Raw genomic sequence first — 21,844 nt, forward strand, 5'->3', positions numbered from 1 at the left:
AAGGCGCATTAAAGGGGTCATATTCTGATTTTTTTCTACATTAAAACTAGAGATGTCCGATAATATCGGACTGCCGATATTATCGGCCGCTAAATGCTTTAAAAAGTAAAATCGAAAATGATCGGTATCGGTGTCAAAATGATCGGTATCGGTTTCAAAAAGTAAAATGTATGAATTTTTGAAACGCTGCTGTGTACACGGACCTAGGAAGAAGTAAAGAGCGCCAATAAACCTTAAAGGCACTGCCTTTGCGTGCCGGCTCAATCACATAATAGCTACGGCTTTTCACACACACAAGTGAATGCAAAGCATACTTGGTCAACAGCCATACTGGTCAAACTGAGGGTGGCCGTATAAACAACTTTAACACTATTACAGATATGCGCCATACTGTGAACCCACACCAAACAAGAATGACAAACACATTTCGGGAGAATATCCGCACCGTAACACAACATAAACACAACAGAACAAATACCCAGAACCCCTTGCAGCACTAACTCTTCCGGGACGCTATAATATACACCCCCGCTACCCCCTACTCCCCCCACCTCAACCCCGCCCACCTCAACCTCCTCATGCTCTCTCAGGGAGAGCATGTCCCAAATTCCAAGCTGCTGTTTTGAGGCATGTTGAAAAAAAAAAAAAGCACTTTGTGACTTCAATAATAAATATGGCAGTGCCATGTTGGCATTTTTTTCCCCATAACTTGAGTTGATTTATTTCGGAAAACCTTGTTACATTGTTTAATGCATCCAGCGGGGCATCACAACAAAATTAGGCATAATAATGTGTTAATTCCACGACTGTATATATCGGAATCGGTAATTAAGAGTTGGACAATATCGGAATATCAGATATCGGCAAAAAAGCCATTATCGGACATCTCTACTTAAAACACTTCCTTGTGGTCTACATAACATGTAATTGTGGGTCATTGGTGAAAATGTTGCATAGATTATGTTTTACAGATCATCTTCAAGTCGCTTTCTGACAGTCGCTACAGGATGCACCGTTTTGTGGGCGGTCTTATTTACGTGGCTCACCTTTGACAGCGTCTTCTCCCCGTCATCTTTGTTGTAGCGGTGTAGCATGCAAGGATGGGAGTGGAAGAAGTGTCAAAAGATGGAGCTAACTGTTTTAATGACATTCAGACTTTACTTCAATCAATAACGTAGCAGCATCTCCTCATCTGTGGCTCACGAGACAACAACGCCGGAAATGTGTCCTGTGAAAAACCGTTCGACTGTAACTCTCTAATAACTAAAGTTCCTTGGGTGAATAATGTAAACTCACTTTACCGGTAGTTTTTACTGCTTCCATAGCGAGATATAATTTAGAACTTTACGCTACTTTATATTAGAAATGGCAACAGCAGAGTGTGAATGTTCCATAACAAGAAGATAGAGAAAAAGAAACAGCTGCCGAGTCACCGGCCGAGTCATACCAAAGACTATAAAAATGGGACCCATTACCTCCCTGCTTGGCACTCAGCATCAAGGGTTGGAATTGGGGGTTAAATCAACAAAAATGATTCCCGGCCGCAGCCACCACTGCTGCTCACTGCTCCCCTCACCTCCCAGGGGATAGAACAAGGGGAGGGGTCAAATGCAGAGGATAATTTCACCACAACTAGTGTGTGTGTGACTATCAGTGGTACTTTAACTTTAACTTTAACTTTAACGTTTGACACCAGGAAGTTATTTTAAATGACTTGAAACCTGACACCGCAAATTTGATGCTAACTGTGTGAGAATTTGAAGTGGTCGTCGAACTAAACTTATCTTGTAAGAATTGTGTGATTGTACACATAACTACAATGTGTATTTTTCATCCTAAAACTGATGACAAGTCAACACTAAGACCGTTAACGATTGACTTACTGGTATTGTATGAGGACTGGTTAAAAAAAAGGGATTGGGGATGATGACTAAGATAGTGAACAAGAGCATAAATAAGATGTTCCTGTATCGATTGTGAACTAACCCTTGCTGTGCAGCTGGGTAGAAGACACCGGAAAAGGTGCGGTGACTCACTAAAGGTTTTTTTTTTAAACAGCAAATAACTTACTGGAAATGGCTGGAAAAGTCACATAATTATAATTAGAGTCATTAACAAATAATGGATTTTTGGAATCCAGATAGCACCTTTCTGTATTTAGAATTCTAAGAAAATTAAGAAAAGAAAATTAAGAATGTTTTTACATTAAAGGTTAATATCTTGTTTGTATCACAACTATGAATATATTATATCAATATTTATGAGCAATCATCATAAAATGTTATCCACACATCATTTCATGTATTTTTTTTTTTTTTCATAATAAGAAAATTGAGCCTTCGTAAAGTAGATCAAATCTAAAACAATTTCAAAATTTTGTACCCATGTCTTGTTTTTAAAAACAACTGAAGGTGTACAACAGGGGTGTCAAACGTATGGCCCGAGGGCCGGATCAGGCCAGCGAACAGGTTTTATCCTGCCCGCAGGATGAGTTTGCTAAGTATAAAAATTAACATGAACTTTTTGAATGAAAGAAACTCCTGTTCTAAATGTGTCCACTGGATGTCGCATTAACAATTCTTTATCTTTGTAGATGATGCTACATATGTACAAAATAAACCACATGATGTTAGTACATCAATCGAGGAAAATGATCAAACTACATAAATAACATACTGTAATTCGATTTTGATATTATTTTTTTTATCTCGATAGATTGAAAATTAACACTAATGAGTTGACTGATGAACATTATCATATAATTTATTCAGAAAATATAAATAACGACAAATAAAGGTAGAATACTATTAACCGCAACAACAAAAAACGACAACAATATTATGATTTGTACATTTTCAGAATGTGCTTGTTCTATTTTTAAACAAAGAAAACAATCTGAAGTTGTCTTTATTTTTAAGTTATCGTGCCGTGATTTTACCAGTCCGGCCCACTTGGGGAGTAGATTTTTCTCCATGTGGTCCCCAAACTAAAATGAGTTTGCCAGCCCTGGTAAACAATATGTTATACATTTTTATTTTTTTATTTACACATTTTCAATGTAATAATTTGTTATATTGAACTCTCTCTTATTGTGACTCATTGTGTTTTTAGAGCATTCTTTACCTGATCTGGGGTGAGTTTTTCCTTGCCCTTATGTGGGCTCTGTACCGAGGATGTCGTTGTGGCTTGTGCAGCCCTTTGAGACACTTGTGATTTAGGGCTATATAAATAAACATTGATTGATTGATTGATCTATTTATTCCCAAAAAACATATTTTACTTTTATTTTTAAAGTGTATGTTCAAGTGTTCTTTTATGTCGACGCTTTTTATGCTTTCCTATATATTTTTTTACTTGTTTTTTTTTTTTTCTCCACTGTGGTGGTTTTTAAAGGGCTTTGTAAATAAAGTTGGTATCATTCGAAAAAAGAAACACAATTTTCAAATAAATGATTGGGGCCCAAAATCAAACGAATTAGGCATTTAATCAGTTGATGACCAAAACTGTACTCATAAGTAACATAACTTTGTAAACTGCAGAAACTTCATGGACTGAGATTATCAAAAGAAGTTGTAAAAATCAGTCACTATTACTATAAATTGGGCAGCCTATGCTTCATTTCCACCAGCAGATGGAGACAAAGTGCAGTGTTTGCAGCAACCTGCACACATTGATTTCATATGCCCTTGTGTTCAACCTTTTATAGTTTAGAAGCATACATGTGGTTACACTTGTGCACTTATTGTTATGATTTATTACTGCAATGTAGTGGTGATGCAGAAATATTAACCTATTTCTGATATTTAACCAAAAAGGGGTGATGCTTAAATCAAACCTGTATGAGACAGGTTCATGCTTTTGAGGACTTGAAATAATAATTTTCTCCCAAACCAAAGTGGCATGATTTTTTTTTTAATATGCATCTCAACAAATCAAAATATTTTATATCCTATAGAGGTGCTGAAAAAAAAAATCGATTCACATTTGTCGATATGCCAATTCTAAATCGATTCATAATTTAAAAAAAATCTATGCAGCAAATATTTATTATTGCTACATGATTTTTAAATTATTAAAAAACAATATATAAGACTCAATTTAAAAAAAAAGACATATTCAGGTCATCTTCCCGCATACGCTCTTGGAACATCTAACCTGTTTTGAAAAGGTTTTATTATAGTTGTTATACAAAATAATATTTTTGCAAATATTGGTTTGGAATCGAGAATCATGTTGGCTGAATTAAATTTTATATATATATATATATATATATATATATATATATATATATATATATATATATATATATATATATATATATATATATATATATGTCAGGTTCAAACACTGATGACATCTATTAATCAGACAAGAAGCAAGGAATCAATCAGAGACAGAGTTCAATTTAGCTCATGAGGAGAACGCATGGAGCCGGACCTTTAGTCACAGTCTCGCCCTACGCTCTAAGGTTCAGCTCTTGCATCCCTCTTTTTATTCAGGAGCTCCACAGTCAACAATACTAAGGCCGCCTCTAAAAGGAGTGGTCACACATTTTATGCAAAGCAGGTCCACGACGCACGATACGTGACGGAATGTTCTGGGGGCCTTGTGATTTCGCCCCGTCCCCTGCGTGTTGGAATCTTATCTTGTTGAGGTCCTTGAAGTCTCTGCCTCGTCCGCGTGCCGTCATCCCATCTTCGCTGAGGTCGTTTGAAGTCTTTGGCTGTTAGCGGGCTCAAACAAAGATAACATCTACGGCTGAGGCCACCCCTCAGACAAGAAGTATTTGTCCTTGCACACATTAGAACAAGTCCAACTTGAGAACAATAGCTAAATAACTAAAGCAACGGACTTTCAGCATACTAAAGTTAGTGTGATAATATATACATAATTATTCTAACAATATATATATATATATATATATATATGTATGTGTGGGAAAAAAAATCACAAGACTATTTCATCTCTACAGGCCTGTTTCATGAGGGGGGGTACCCTCAATCGTCAGGAGATTTTAATGGGAGCATTCGCATACCATGGTTTATATAGGGCACAGAGTGGGTGGGTACAGGCTGGCCTAGGGGCGTGGTGATTGGCTCATGTGTTACCTAGGAGGTGTTTCCGTCTATGGCGGCATGTTGTTACAATTTCGCTGCGCTTGTTGAGGGATGACAGGTCTGGACGGTAAATAATAAACAGTTTCTCTTTCAAGCATAGGTTGCATCTTTTATTACCACTATTGTAAGGTGTGCTGGATGCAAGAATTTGCCATGTTATTGAATATTCAACATTATTGTCTTTGAGGTCCCAAATGTGTTTGCTGAGTTCTGTGGTATTTCGCAGGTTTTTGTTCCTGAAAGAAGCCTTGTGATTGTTCCATCTGGTTTTGAATTCTCCCTCGGTTAATCCTACATATGTGTCGGATGTGTTAATGTCCTTGCGTATTACCTTAGATTGGTAGATTGTAACAACATGCCGCCATAGACGGAAACACCTCCTAGGTAACACATGAGCCAATCACCACGCCCCTAGGCCAGCCTGTACCCACCCACTCTGTGCCCTATATAAACCATGGTATGCGAATGCTCCCATTAAAATCTCCTGACGATTGAGGGTACCCCCACTCATGAAACAGGCCTGTAGAGATGAAATAGTCTTGTGATTTTTTTCCCACACATACATATATTGCGCTCTACTACGGTATCGAGCACTATTTTTTGGATAACCTTATTAAGACATATATATATATATATATATATATATATATATATATATATATATATATATATATATATATGTATATATATATATATATATTGAATATATTGAATATATATTGAATTAAATTATATATATATAATTTAATTCACAATAAAATATGAAAAAATTATCAAAAAGTCGATTATTGCACGCTGGTTTGCATTATTATCAGCACACGATCTATCAATCAATCAATCAATGTTTATTTATATAGCCCTAAATCACAAGTGTCTCAAAGGGCTGCACAAGCCACAACGACATCCTCGGTGCAGAGCCCACATAAGGGCAAGGAAAAACTCACCCCAATGGGACGTCGATGTGAATGACTATGAGAAACCTTGGAGAGGACCGCATATGTGGGTAACGCCCCCCTCAAGGGGAGACCGAATGCAATGGATGTCGAGTGGGTCTGACATAATATTGTGAGAGTCTAGTCCATAGTGGATCCAACATAATAGTAAGAGTCCAGTCCATAGTGGGGCCAGCAGGAAACCATTCCGAGCGGAGACGGATCTACATGTGGTGAGCATTTAATTGGTCTTTTAGTCTGAATTAAACTTACATTTTGCATTATATTCTTATTTATGAATATGAATCTGAATATAATTATGTTGACAAAAGATGTCATGTGCTGTGTTGAACTAATAATTGACAAACTCTAACAACAATATGCAGTCATTTTCACCTAAAATGCTAGGTGCAGGTGCTATTTCAGTGATTCTTAAACTGCGGCCCATGTACCACTACTGATAGATGGGCTCTCCGGCTGCAGCAAGCAGCTGCATTCAATCATCAGCAATCAACGCACGTGTCGCTGATGAGAAGACCTGCCTTCTTAAGCCAGCACAACCTGCTATCCTGTGCCAGAACGTAGCTACCTGTTCCTGTACAGTAAGCCGAGATTGTACAAGCTATATGCATACTCTCTCTCTGTTTTTCTCCCCCTCCGTGTTGATTGGTCTCGTGTCCCCCTTGTCGTCTTCCAGCAGCCTACCTCTGTTCCCGCGTTACGAGCTGTGTCTCGTCTCCCTGTGTTCCCCTCTGATTCTCTGGCTGCCCTTTTTGGATCTCGACCTCCCGCCTGGACACGGACTTTGACGCTTCTCTATTGCTCCCGACTACCTGCCTGCTCACGGACCTCCGAGCCAGCCTTGCCCCTCTTTGGACTTCCGCCTCTCGCTCAACACTACTGGTAACACTCAACATTTAATTCCCACACATAGTCAGAATCAGAATCAGAATCAGCATCAGAATAGTTTTTATTGCCATTGATTGAGAATGGGTTCACAAACTAGGATTTTTTTCTTGGTGCAATCGTGCAACATAAAACACATATAACCAGTGTTGGGTTAGTTACTGAAAAGCAGTAACTAGTTACAGTTACTAGTTACTTCATTTCAAAAGTAACTCAGTTACTAACTCAGTTACTTACACCAAAAAGTAATGCGTTACTGTGAAAAGTAACTATTTAGTTACTTCTTTTTTCTTTTTTTTTTAAAGCTCCAATTAATGCCCTATTAGCCTTCATTTCAGTACTGTTATTGCACTGGAGAATAATACAATGTGTTGATCAACTTGACATGCATTTGCATCACTCAACTCTGCTAAGCAATGTGGTCTACATACAACACACAAAGACAAAGATATGTTACAAAGGCCAATTTATTTCTGGCCAGAACAAATTGACAAAACTATTTTAAATAGCTGCAACATAACATACATAAGTAACAAACAGCATAATAACAGCATAGATGTAAACCAAGAAAGGCACACACTACATACACAAAGTCTAACCAGGCATTTTCTTCCTCAAGTAATTCTTATACAAAATCATGTCTGAAACCCAGAACACTACACATTTCCCCAGTTTTAGTTTAGAGATAAGGAAAGATTGGCCTGGCCCACTAGGATCCCTCTTTATGTTTGTGAACTTTATAGTCTATACATTTAGAGTGATGTGATAATCAAACACTCTAGAAGTCTAGAATGAAAGAGTATATAAGAGAATTGACAGCAACGTTCCCTCTCAGGAGCGCACATGTGCAATTGCGCACTGCTCAAGCGTCCTCTGCGCACAGCAAATCTATGCCATGCACAAAATCAAATAAAAAATTAAGCGCATAACAATTTTCGACACGACACGAACACGACAGAGAAAACCGTTTTCGTCATCATTGTTCAAATATTGTAACGTCTGTCGAGACGCTTTGAGGACATGAATTCCATCCATCACTTTACTGAGCAAAACTCTTTACTGTCGGCCATAAACACATCACCAAAACATTAGTAAAAAAAATGATATCTAGCAAAACTGGTCATTTTCTGCAGTACAAACCAGACCAAAAGCAACTTTGTTATATCAACAGCAGCCGCTCGCTCTCTCACGTGCGCCAACACTTGCACATATGGCACTTAGCCAGTGATGCGTTTACAGCCACACAAAAAGTCGGACAACTCCAACACCACACATAAAGTGTCATTCCAGGTCGTTACACTATGATTTACCAATCAAATGTGTGCTTATTCTAGTGTCATTTATTAGGAATCTTAATTTATAAATATTAATCATTAAATGCTGTTAGTATATTAAATAAATACTAATAAAAATATATTTTTTACAAACAGGAAGTTGCAGGAATGTACACATGATCCCCTGCTTACATCTCATTGTGCAACATGTGAATGTTTTAATGGGAACTAAAAGCAATGTCTGAAAGGGGTACAAATTATTTCCAAAGCAGGACCTCCACCCAGACAAACAATACAAGTACACAGTTCATGAAAAACAATAATTTTTGATCTTGTCATTATAAGTGGGCCTAAACACTTATATTAGAAATGGAAATGACTGCTGTCATTTCATTCTAATAATAAGAGAATGTTGTCTGTCTATCTGTGTTGGCCCTGTGATGAGGTGGGGACTTGTCCAGGGTGTACTCTGCCTTCCGCCCGAATGCATCTGAGATAGGCTCCAGCGACCCCGAAAGGGACAAGCGGTAAAAAATGGATGGATGGATGGAGATGTAAGTTGTTATTTAGTGAGGTTTGGGACAGGTGTGCTGCTGGTGTAGCCACAGTGTGCACGTCTAAAGTTGCTCACATGGACTCCACTCAATGCTCAGGGACTTTTTGCATTTGCTCACACATGAACAATTAGAGGGAACATTGATTGACAGAGTGTGTACCTTCAGCGGTGAATGGTGGTGGTGGTGCAGGTAAAGTGGCATCAGAGTCTCTGTCTCTCTTTACTAGCTTCGTCAAAGCATGTTGCTATGTAGCTTGTTTCAGCAGATTTGAATTGCTGTTTTGGGCAGTAGATGGCATCTTTGATCCAAAGCACAATTTACATTTAACTAAAATGTTATTTTCTTTGTGCTCGACAAAAGAAAAGTAGTGAAAATATCTCCATGTTAGCAAACTCGACTTCTGGCTCCGCCATGATCAGACATGCCCCCCCCCCTCGCTCCCCACACTCACACTCACACACACCCACACAGAGCGCATGTCTCTCTCTCTTCTCCGGCTTGTGACACAAGAAGAATCAGAACGACACAGCAGCCCTCCGATAAAACACACTTTATACTACATAAAAAGTAACGTAAAATAACGCAGTAACGCATCATGTAGTAACGGTAACGGAGTTACTGAATATAAAAAAATAACGCGTTAGATTACTAGTTACCGCCGAAACTAACGGCGTTACAGTAACGCGTTACTTTGTAACGCGTTAGTCCCAACACTGCATATAACACAGAATAGGTAATACAATGAGCTGTAACTGAGCTATCAGATCTAGTCGCACACCATACACATATTTGGGTTAGTTCAGACTTCATTTATTATTTATATATATGTTGTATATATATAAATAAACATAGAGTTTAACGACGTCCCTGTTGTCTGTGCTGTCTTCAACACAGTAGTTAATACTATGATGAATGTTAATTAAAATACTAAATGTGGGATATAAATAATAATGGAAGTATAATTGTTTGTATATAGTATATAAATTGGTACAAAGGTTTAACACGCGTATAAGGATATTTCACATGCCTTTACTGTGTATATAATTGAACAGTGTTCATATTGTGTATAATGTGTATTTATAATATGTTGTACAAAAGACATTTCATAATTTTCGGAAGTTCATCTTGTACTTGACATTGTTTATAGGGTTAGGCGCTATAAGTGTTCAACTTCAGCCTAAACCCTTTCGGTCTGCAACATTTTCATTTTCAATCTATGAATGTACAACTGTTTGTTTATTTTGTTGACCATTGACCGAAGAATAATAAACTTCTTCCCATGTACAGACCGTAGCAACAGTGGCCAAAACTATTGAATATACTTTTGAAACAAAACCTCTGACTTGTTTTTAATGAAGACTTAGGCCTACTACGCTACCGTATTTTAATGTTGGTTATTATGGTGGTGCTCGGAGAAAAAAGTTTGAGAGGTGCTGGGCCTGTTTATTGCCAAGATGACCCTGCATCACCGTCATCATTGTTATTGGTGGACCAGCCAGGCCCAAGCATCACGGCCTGCAATTTGTCATTGCCCTGTTGCAGCACGAGCTATATGACGAGGAGGTGATGTAAAAATTAGTTGGCTAAGGCACTTTTGGGGGCGAAATGCGAAAAAAGCAAGTCCTGGCACCAAGTATGTGCATTTGAGATCAAAGCAAGTGAAAGCCACACGCTAAGCACATCCTCTTGATCATTTCCTTCATCACAAGCACGTCTCTGCTGGATCAAACAGACTGTTGTGTGCATCCACATGCTCAGCTTTGGACAGATGCATAATGATGCCTTTGGAGAAACATGTTTTCTTTCACTCCACCAGCATGCAGGCACACTTCAGAAGGTAGGAGAAGGAAATTTACTAACAAAAATTAAAAAAACGGGAATCAAACATCGCCATGTTCATTTCTGCGTCTTTACAGTAGATTGCATTACAACTTGGCTATTAATCAGGCCTATACGTGCTTTATTTTTTTTTTTTGACAGCGTCGCCATAACAACCAGTACGCACTGACACCTAACACATTCTTTTCCCATCTGCCTGACCCCAACTGTGAGAAGCTAAACTGGGTGACGTCTAATAAGGATGCATATATAGTTTCCACCTACGCTGATGAAGTAATAATAATAATAATAATAATAATACCTGGGATTTATATAGCGCTTTTCTAAGTACCCAAAGTTGCTTTACATGTAGAAGTAATGATGAAGTAATTGACTGTAATATTTATTACATGAATACAAATCTGCAGCCACCAAGAAGACAAACGAGCTTTGTGCGAATGTGCAGATATTTCAAAGGGTTTTGAAGTAAAGGGCGCATCAGGAAGGTTTTTGAAATTCTTGCAAAACAGCAAGAATACTTTCAAATATCGACAGTGTTAATACCAATGTGTCAGTTTTACATAGTTTCAGTTATTTTCTCTTGTCTTTTATTTTTATTTTTACTAATATTAGTTTTTGTTGTTCATATCAGAATCAGAATCAGCTTTATTGTCATTACGCAGGGTAACGAGATTGAGGCCATTCCATACATTGCGATGTGTGCATGCAAGAAAACAATGTGTAAATATATAAAAATATAAAAAATATAGAAGTGCAAATAAAGGTGTGGAAGAGAACAGTGTACACTCTATACTCTCTGTGCAAAATTACAGAATGGGTGAAATGAATTTATACATGAATATCTACATGATATATTGTTGCATTGTTGATTTATTGTCATTTACAACAGTGTTTCGCAAACTTTTTTCACCAAGTACCACCTCAGAAAAAACTTGGCTCTCCAAGTACCACCATAATGACTAACATTAAAACACAGTAGTGTAGTAGGTCTAAGCATTCATTAAAACAAGGCAGAGGTTTTATTTAACAATTATATTTACTATTTTTGGCCACTGTAACATTACACACAGTTTGAACAGTAACACTGTGTTTAGAAAAAATAAAACACTATGTTAATCAAGCGATTCTTTAGCGTACCGCGAGATGAAGCCACGTACCAAAACTTAGAGAATAGGTCCTTGGACACAGGAGTGCCTTGTAGTAGTTCAAACCCCGGCCGAGTCATACCAAAGACTATAAAAATGGAACCCATTACCTCCCTGCTTGGCACTCAGCATCAAGGGTTGGAATTGGGGGTTAAATGACCAAAATGATTCCCGGGCGCGGCCACCGCTACTGCTCAACTGCTCCCCTCACCTCCCAAGGAGTGGAACAAGGGGATGGGTCAAATGCAGAGGGTAATTTCACCACACCTGTGTGACTATCAGTGGTACTTTAACTTAACTTTAACTTTTAACTTTATTGTGGCCCGTTGCTTCATTTTATGTGGTTAAATGTGGTCAACTGCGTCGCATTATGAGGCCCACTGCATCATTTTGTATGGTCTGCTGCATCATTTTAAATTTGTTTTAGTATTTCGACATAACATAGTTTTTTTTTCGAAATTTTGAAACACTTTCTGCCTAAATTTGTTCATTAAATTTCTGAGAGAACATGCATGCAATTGCATATGTTCTTCACTTCAATAATATCTGGTCATGCAACAAGATGTTCCGAGCAGGTTTTGGTTATCAAAAATTACATTTCGGCTTGTCACCTTGAGTTACGAATTCAAAGTAAGCTATCCAATAATCTGTTAATGAAACAGAATAATCAACATAATCAAAAACTGTTGCATATACAAATTGTGTAACAAGATTATTATATGTTTATATTTATGTATATTCACTGTTACAAACGGCTCTCTGAGGACAGCCATAATAGTGGCGTGGCCCTCCATCAATACAAGTTTGACACCCCTGGTCTAATGACGAGGCTAAATCTATTGTTGGCATGTGAAGCTTGCAAACCTGGAAACATTATTGAATTAGCTGCAAAATTGTATGAAGCGCAGGATTCAAAGCGTGGGAAAAGTAGCAGTATAGACCAACATTTTGAAACTGTGCTGTCCAGTTGTTGTTTTTTTTAATTACATTTTCAAGTCTCATTTACAGTAGACATGCATGCAGTTGCAATTCCAAAACGTTAGATGGCAGTAGTGTATAGACTATGGTGTGTTGCCTAGCCAGGAAGTATTCTTTGCCATGAAGCTCAATGTGCCAGTCTACTCACAAGTTACGCCCTACAAAGGGTTTACACTGTAAGTATTGTAACTTTTACACACCATCTGTTTGATTAAAACGTGAATCTTAGTTGTATGTTTTATTACCAAATTTGGAAAGTGTTGAAATGTTCATATAAAATTGCTAATGCTAATCAATAGCATGTATATGGCAAAGCCAATGTAGATTAGTAGCCACCTTTAGTTTTGTCATGCTCTCATGTTTGATGTTGTTGTTTTGATGACAATAATGCATTCTATTCTATTCTATTCTAGCCTTACTTTTTGTTCAAGTGTTTTCTATCAGGCGTACTTTCTTTGTTGGCATTGGAAATTCCCACATTACCGAGAGGCAGTTTGGCTTAGTGATGTTTGAGAGATTGTTTCTTCGCCAAGTGTTTAAGCCGTGCTTAGTCTGCAACTAAAAGTGACATCACAAGCAATAAAAGTATCAAAATATGACACTGCTTTATTTTATTTGAATCGATAACTGGTATCACAGACGGAATTTGGTCAGCGCCTATAAATGTACCAAATTTGGTACCCACCCCCAGGGGCGGACCACCAAATTCTGGACCCCCATATACAAGACCTCAAAAGGCCTAACCATCTCACTCCAAACCCAACGTCGCTGCCACATACACACACTTTGTACGTTTACATGCACTTACAAAACTCATTATTGCATGGATTAGGTTGAAGTCAGCTTTTTAAGACACATGTGACAACTTTAATTAGGTTTTTTGACTTTTTAAAGATGAATACCATATCTAGATCATATCTAGATAAGTGCATGCCAACCATCCATCCATCCATTTTCTATCGCTTGTCTCTTTCGGGGTCGCGGGGGGTCGCTGGAGCCTCAGCTGCGTTTCGGGCGGAAGGCAGGGTACACCCTGGACAAGTTGCTGCCTCATCACAGGGCCAACGCAGATAGACAGACAACATTCACACTCACATTCACACACTAGGGACCATTTAGTGTTGCTAATCAACCTATCCCCAGGTGCATGTTTTTTTGCATGCCAACCAGAATAAGAATTTCAAAAAAATCACATATCGTGTCTTTATTCACATAGATATGCTAGAAATGTATCATGTTGTCATTTGCTTCTGAGCGTGGAGATTATATCAATTAATACATAACTGTTATTGTGATTTAAATATTACTGGTGCATCTCCTAGGAGTTAAGTCTCCACCTGTCTTTAAAATCAAAAATGTAAATGAATGGAATTTGGGAATATAAAGGGCATCGGGTGCGATCACATGGCTGGAAGCGGAAACTGATGTCAAACACCACCTGGACCACCTGTTAGCCAGATTGTTTTGTTGCGGAGCCTCGACTTGGATCATATCCTCATTTTTTACCTTTTTTGTGGATTTACCATTGGCCTGTGGAGAACTGGGACAAAAAGAGACAATTACCAGGACTTGAGTTGGATGCATGGTACCGTAAGTACGCTGTGGCACCTACTCAGTGTCCTAGTGGTTAGAGTGTCCGCCCTGAGATCGGTAGGTTGTGAGTTCAAACCTCGGCCGAGTCATACCAAAGACTATAAAAATGGGACCCATGACCTCCCTGCTTGACATTCAGCATCAAGGGTTGGAATTGGGGGTTAAATCACCAAAAAATGATTCCCGGGCGTGACCATCGCTGCTGCTCACTGCTCCCCTCACCTCCCAGGGAGTGATCAAGGGTGATGGGTCAAATGCAGAGAATAATTTCTCCACACCTAGTGTGTGTGTGACAATCATTGGTACTTTAACTTTAACTTCAACTTCCAAAGTTTTATCGCTACGTGTAACATGTAAATTTAGGGACTATATATTTTCTGTATAAACTTTGGGTGGTGAACCGCACTTCATATGTCTTGTTTATTTATTGTTGAACACATTCCCAGGTGAATATCAGGTCCTACCCATGACTCCTTAATTAGCGTAGTGGCAGCGACACCCGGAGAACGTGGGTGCGTTTGTTAGTTTGTTTGTTGTTGAGTGGTGGCCCGTACGGGCAAGCGGGGCTTAGTGTATCGTTGATATCAGTGACTTTTATTTTCGTTATTGATTGTGAAGCATTTTTGGGGAATCAATACAATAAGGGGAACATTATTTGTCTTGTTAAAATATAAATGTATATTGGGTTCACTTTTCAGTGTGGCACCCAAACGCGGGCGGGCTACTTTTCTACATACATTTTGATACATATATACATATCATTTTTATACATTTACACTAATATACATCCACTTCAACAAATACAACAATAAAAACTCACAATTAATGGAGCAATGTCAAACAGCAGCCAGTACCTCATGGATGAAGAGGATAGATAGGACAGTGCTGATGCAGCCTAGGACCCAACTCCGCCCCTTAACCCTTTCCGCCATCTCACCAGTAGGCCTAATCAAAGTGCAGTTTCTTAGCTGCCTAGCTTACTAGAATCTATGTAATTAGAAAAGTCCGCACAGGATGCGGCAGCAAAGGAAGATGATGGGGTGGAAGCGGGAGCCGTCCTGGAGCAACTTCTGACGCTTCAACAAAGAATGGATATTCTGGAGAACAGGCTCAAGGTAGCGGTCGACAGCACCCTTAACCAGGAGGATGGACTGAGGGCAGCGATGAAGGCCGTGGCTGGAGAGAGGAAAAAATATGTGGACACGAAGTTGGAGAGTTTCGACCAAGTTTTCGTAGCATGCCTGCGTCGACGAGATGAAAGGTGGGGCAAGGAACTAAAAAATACTCTTGCTAAAGCCCGACGGTTTTGGTGACCAGCTAGCTTCTCCACTCCTGCAGCCACTATACCAGCCAGCAACCACCCACCTGACATAGACGTCGCCTTCCATATTACACCTGCTGTCACCGCCAAACCACCTATTGGAATGGAATTTCCCCAATTTGGAGATTCCAGAGGCTCATCCGATGTCACAGACTTTATTGAACAGTGTGAAAACTTTCTAGCACTCCGCCATCTGAGCGATGCTGAGTTGGTGGGAACACTCAATGCTGTTCTAAAAGGTCCTGCTAGGAGTTGGTGGTCGGAAGACTGCAGTAAGATAACCAGCTGGTCTACATTTAAGCAGTCTTTCCTTGAAACCTTTTTGCCAACTGACTATCAATCAGAGATTGAGAGGCAGCTGCACTCTAACTTTCAAATCCCTGATCAGTGCTTGTGAGATTTCGCGTATGATTATCGTGCTCTCTGCCTGAGGTGGAGACCTGACATGGAGTAGACCAAGATCGTTCACCGCATACTCAGTGCCTGCAATCCCAGCTTGGCTAGTAGTTTACGTGGCATCGTGACCACATTGGAACACTTGGTCAAGGTGGGCTCCCTGATTGCACAGGATTGGAGTGACACTAAAGACTATTGGAGTCGTGTCCAACAGTGCAACCCTCCAAGAAGGTCTGGCAAGAAGGTGGAGCAACGTTGCTATGGGCGAACAATCCCTCCTGGTGGTTCTTATTAGCATGCACGGCTCCAAAGAAGATGGAGTTCTCGACTCCGGATGCACCTACTCACAGTCATTTGTTGTGGAAGATTGTGAAGAAAGGCGGCAAGGTTCTGGAGCCAAGCGGGATACCAAAGTTTGTCATGACAAATGGACAAGTCAACCAAGCTGTTGGGAAAGCCACCCTGCTCTTCAATCTGCATGACTTCCACGGCACCCTACAGGTTCATGTGATGGCTGCTGGCCACTTGCGTATGCCCTTCTTACTGGGTCTGGACTTCATGACCGCATCACCACGATCCTCACGCCGAAGTATGTCATGCCAGGAGGGAAATAATGCAGATTTTTCCCCAAAGGCTGAGAAATGCTTCGCTGGAGTCACACTGGTCCCTCCGTTAATTTTTACATGGCCGTAACAGAGGAACCCCAAATCCAATTTCCCTCCTAGAATCTCAACCTGAGGTGGTTTGGCCATTGCTGCAGAAGTGACCAACTGTTTGGACTGAGACTACTGGGGCTACCAGGGTGATTAAACACAAAATCACCACCCCAGATGAGATGCCTGTTGGGAAGAGAGCTTACAGAGTGTCCAGTCAAAAACAAGAAATAATTGAAGACCAAATCTAAAAAAAGATCAGCAATGGAGGGATAGAGCCATTGACATCGCCGTGGGCCTCTCCAGTTGTTCTGACACCTAGGAAAGATGGCACACTACGGTTTTGTGTGGACTACACGGGCCTGAACGCCAATACCCAGCATGACACATATCCCATGCCCCTCATACATGAGATCCTGGAGTCTTGACCTGCAGAGCGGCTACTGGCAGGTTGCTGTGGATGAGGACAGCAAGCCAAAGACTACCATGATCACCCATCTAGGCCTGTACCAGTTCAAAGTCATGCCGTTTGGACTGCACAATGCTAGGGCAACCTTCCAACACTTAATGGAAACAGTTCTGGGTGAGCTGAGGGGAAGAATCAGTTGTGGGTACATTGACAACATCATTGTGTTTTCACAAACAGAAGAACAACACCTACTCGACCTTGAAGCTGTTTTTGCAAACCTGCCTCTCAACTTAAAGAAATGCCACCTGCTTTAAGATCAGCTCACCTTCTTTGGACATCTAATATCTGGCAAAGGAGTGGAAGTGGATCTAGTACAAATATCTGCAATTACCGCATCTCCTCCTCCCACAGACCTGAAAAGTCTCCAGAGGTTTCTTGGCTTGGTCGGCTGATACCACAAGTTTATCCCCAGGTAAGCCGACACTACAGCTCCCCTAAACCAACTGAAGAAGAAGGATATTCCCGGAGAGTGGAGTCCTACCTGCTAGGCAGCCTTCAACCACCTCAAATCCCTGCTGCAGTCACCACCAGTTTCTAGGTTCACTTTGATGCCAGTGATGTGGGCCGAGGAGCTGTCCTGATGCAGTGCCTCAAAGGTGAAGAACGGCCGATTGCTTTCGTCTCCAGAGCTCTCCAAGGAGCTGAAGTACGCTACTAAAAAAGAGTTCTTGGCTGTTGTGTGGGCGGTTGAGAAGTGGAGACATTTCCTCGAGGGGACAACTTTTGATGTCTTCACGGACCACAGTGCCTTTTCATGGGCATTCAACTGCCTTAAGACATCATCCCGGCTTACTTGGTGGATGCTGAGACTCCAGGGATAGGCGTTCAAAGTCCACTATAAAAAGGGCTGCTGCAAGGTGGTCCCAGATGCAGTGTCGCGGGCACCTTAGTCACCAGAGGGGAAGATTTTCAAAAAATGTAAATAGAGTATTGTTGGCACTTTTATGATGTTGTTTGGTCGGGGGGTTAAAGTTAAAGGACCAATGATTGTCACACACACTAGGTGTGGTGAAATTAACCTCTGCATTTGACCCATCCCCTTGTTCACCCCCTGGGAGGTGAGGGGAGCAGTGAGCATCAGTGGTGGCCACGCCCAGGAATAATTATGGGCGGAACAGAGGACCTCCCATTGGCCCTGCTGTAAGCAGACTTTAATTTACGTATATTTACGAGTGAGAATGAATAATAAAAATAAAAACATCCATCTGTCGTCATGTCTTTCATAATGATTGTGAACGATAGGTAAAATTACCCCAAAAAGTGCTGTTCCCCTTTTGAAGGTGAGCTTTGATGACATGACGTTTGTGTTGATCAAAGTGTTTGAAGCTGTAGGTTTGCCGCGATCCAGGGGTAACTAACCATTTTGTATTTGACCTATTCTTAATTTGATTCAAGCAACCTTATTATTTAGGTTGATTGGCAACACTAAAAATTGGCCCTAGTGTGTGAATGTGAGTGTGAATGTTGTCTGTCTATCTGTGTTGGCCCTGTGATGAGGTGGCGACTTGTCCAGGGTGTACCCTGCCTTCCGCCCGATTGTAGCTGAGATAGGCTCCAGCGCCCCCCGCGACCCCAAAGGGAATAAGCGGTAGAAAATGGATGGATGGATGGACAACCTTATTATTAAAGGTTCACGGCTATATTAATTTTACATTAACATTTATAAAGTATTTTTCATATCTTACATATTTAAAAAAAGGGAAAAAAATATTTAAACCTGACAAAAGTCCAGTGCCCTTGTGCTCGGGGTCCGGCACATCATCCCCACTTTGACGCCCCTGCCCATCCCTTCTTACAGTTGAGCCCAGAAATGCATCTTCCTATAATCATTACCCATGTAATGCATAAGTTAATCTACTTTATTCAATATTTAGATGTGTTAAAAAAAAATAAGAGCAATTCTCCTCCTTTCCCCGCTGATCTGCTTCTCTGATGAGGGAAACTTCAAGGACTGCTTTCAGAGGAGCCGCTCTCTTGAGACAAAAGTACATGTGCACAGTCACTGACATGAATAAATGAAAAGAAAATGCAGTTAAAAGAATCCAAGTATCAAAAGTACAAGTTGAAAAGTTATTTCAAGCTTCATTCATATTGTAGTCTGCTAAAATAGTGCATGCTAAAATAGTGCATGGTAACGCACTTACTGTGGGACTTGGTGTGTGTGGGGGGGTTAAGAAAACACACAATGAGAGCATGAAGTGTGCTGTGTTTTATTCATACAGATAAATAAACTAGATTTTCCATACAATCAATGATCTTATTTTATTCTATGCCGACAGATTCTACACCTTACAATAAATCACGGACGTAAGCAACCTACTGTGACCTGGGGTTTTGGTCACAGACATGAATATAGTACACTAGCCTATAGGCGACATGGGGTACAGTGTTTCTTGCTGCACATCCAGTAAAATACACAGCATGGAAAAGTAGTCAATCCATAATTCATGACCTGGGAGGATGAAAATGATATCAAGGTACATTGCTGTACCAAAAAGTGCATGTGTGTGACTGTGACGGCTGTATTGACACACCGACGGGGTGTGACTTAGATATCCTGCCTCCTTTAGTCCGTAGTCGATATTTAGACTGGATATTGAACCGTGCATAGAGCACGTTCTTAGCCCTTCACAAATAATAGAAAACAATAGAAGGCAAGAAGTTTCTCTTGTACATTATCTTTTTTTTAGTCGGTTACAGCGGGGTTGGTCGTCACACTCATACCTCGCCTCCGGGGGGCACTGTCTCTCAAACTGAGCTCACCTACATAGTAATTTCTGGAGTAAGATGCTTGAACTTGAGAAGAGAGTACTTCCTGTGTTTTTCGTGTCAAATAGTAAATATTCAGCTCCTCAGTATTTGTCTTGTAGGCTTTTATACGATACTTTAAATTGTTTTTAGCTTGCTAACTACACTCAAAGTTCGACGTAACACGGTCGTTGGGGTCCATAAAATACCCTTCGCGTTATATAGAAATTCTTATTTTTTACACTTTTCTTTTTGAAAAAGTTATACGCTGTAGCTCGGCTGCCTAAACCAGCTTGGTGGATCTGCTTGTGCTCTCACGTGGAAAAAATAAATAAAGACAGAACAATAAGATCATATGGACAGCCATAAGTGTTTACATTTTGCTTTATATTTATTATTTTACTTATTTTTTGCCTGGTTTTGTATTTGTTTTGTATCATCCCGTGAGGTGCATATTACTTATTTTGTTTTTTTGTTCGGTTTGTACTTCATGAAGTTTTGCACTTGTGTTTTTTGTGTGTGTTTTTTTTTGTTGTTTTCGTTATATTTGGATGTAATTGTTGGTTTATAAATCATTAAGACTACGTATTATGTTGAAGGGGGCAGGAAAATATAAGATTTTTCTTCATCCTGCTCCTTCTCAGGCATTTGTGTGTAAATGTATAACTGAATAATGGTGGTATTATTGTCTATCAAAGATGCACATCAATGAAGGAGATACATAAAATGAAATGAATGAAATTAAAAAAAAAGTCACCTAATGGGGTTGGCACTACCCACCAGTAGGTTTGGACATCACTTGGTCGATATTGTGTTATTCTTATTTGGTTATTATTCTTGCAGGTGGGAATGATTGTTTACCAGTATGGGGCACAAAAACATACAGGGCATTAGCCTAGTGTGAAACTAACTGGAACTTAAAGGGTCGCAAACGGCGAACAACAAGAAAGTCCAAGTGTCACAATGAAGACGCATTACTGTCGCATAGAGTAAACCAACACAGGATATGACTGGAAGGGACAGGTCATGACAGTAAGTTTGTAAATACTCCATAATTTGGTGACTCTGTTGTGGAAAAAACGGGCGAAAAGTCGCTGTCCATGTCACGATTGCGTTATATGGAACCTTGAGTGTAGTAAATGTTAACACTGATGCTGGCAAAAATGTCCATTTAGGTTAGTTGTCACATAAACTCATGGAATCATACATCACATGTACAGCAGGCCTGCAGAAAGATGTTTCTTGTTCATGTTCCTTGCTCATTTTGATGCATCGAGTTATTATTATATGTCTTCTTGTCCATGCAATAAAACTTCTCTTTTTCGTCGATCTGCTGTCTTGGAGATATTTTCCCACCATAATAACATAGTGACAACCAAACCTCGTGATGGCTGTGGTTGTCACTATAGGATGTATCGACCAAGTATCGGCCGATTAATACCTTTTAATGCTGATTGAAGTGAGAGGAGTGCGGATCAATCCATAAATTGTGTCAATACCAAGAATATTGTCAATATGTGATTGATATTAAAGTATTGGTCAATATTTGCATTTTCTCAAAACCATTTTTGTTGTTTTTATTTATGTTTACACATTCACAGAAGGACTTTAAAGGGAAAACCAAATCATTTAAATAGTCTTTTTGTTTAGTTATTGTGTACTATTGACTCTGTTTTGCCCAAACAAGTGTATGTAGTAAAAGAGAATAAGTAAACATGTTTTAAATATTGTGTTGGTATCGTTAACCTGCAGAGTATTTTGGGGACTTTTCTGTCCTTTCAGGTAAATGTTTACTCTATTTTGGCGATAACTATGGTTATGTTACTCCGAATTTAATAGTTTTTCATTAGAGGGTTTTTTAATGTTCAGTTGTAATATTTTATTTAAAATTCTTTCATATATCAAAGATACACCAG

Source organism: Nerophis lumbriciformis, linkage group LG11 (genome assembly GCF_033978685.3).
Source record: "Nerophis lumbriciformis linkage group LG11, RoL_Nlum_v2.1, whole genome shotgun sequence".
Classification (NCBI taxonomy): domain Eukaryota; kingdom Metazoa; phylum Chordata; class Actinopteri; order Syngnathiformes; family Syngnathidae; genus Nerophis; species Nerophis lumbriciformis.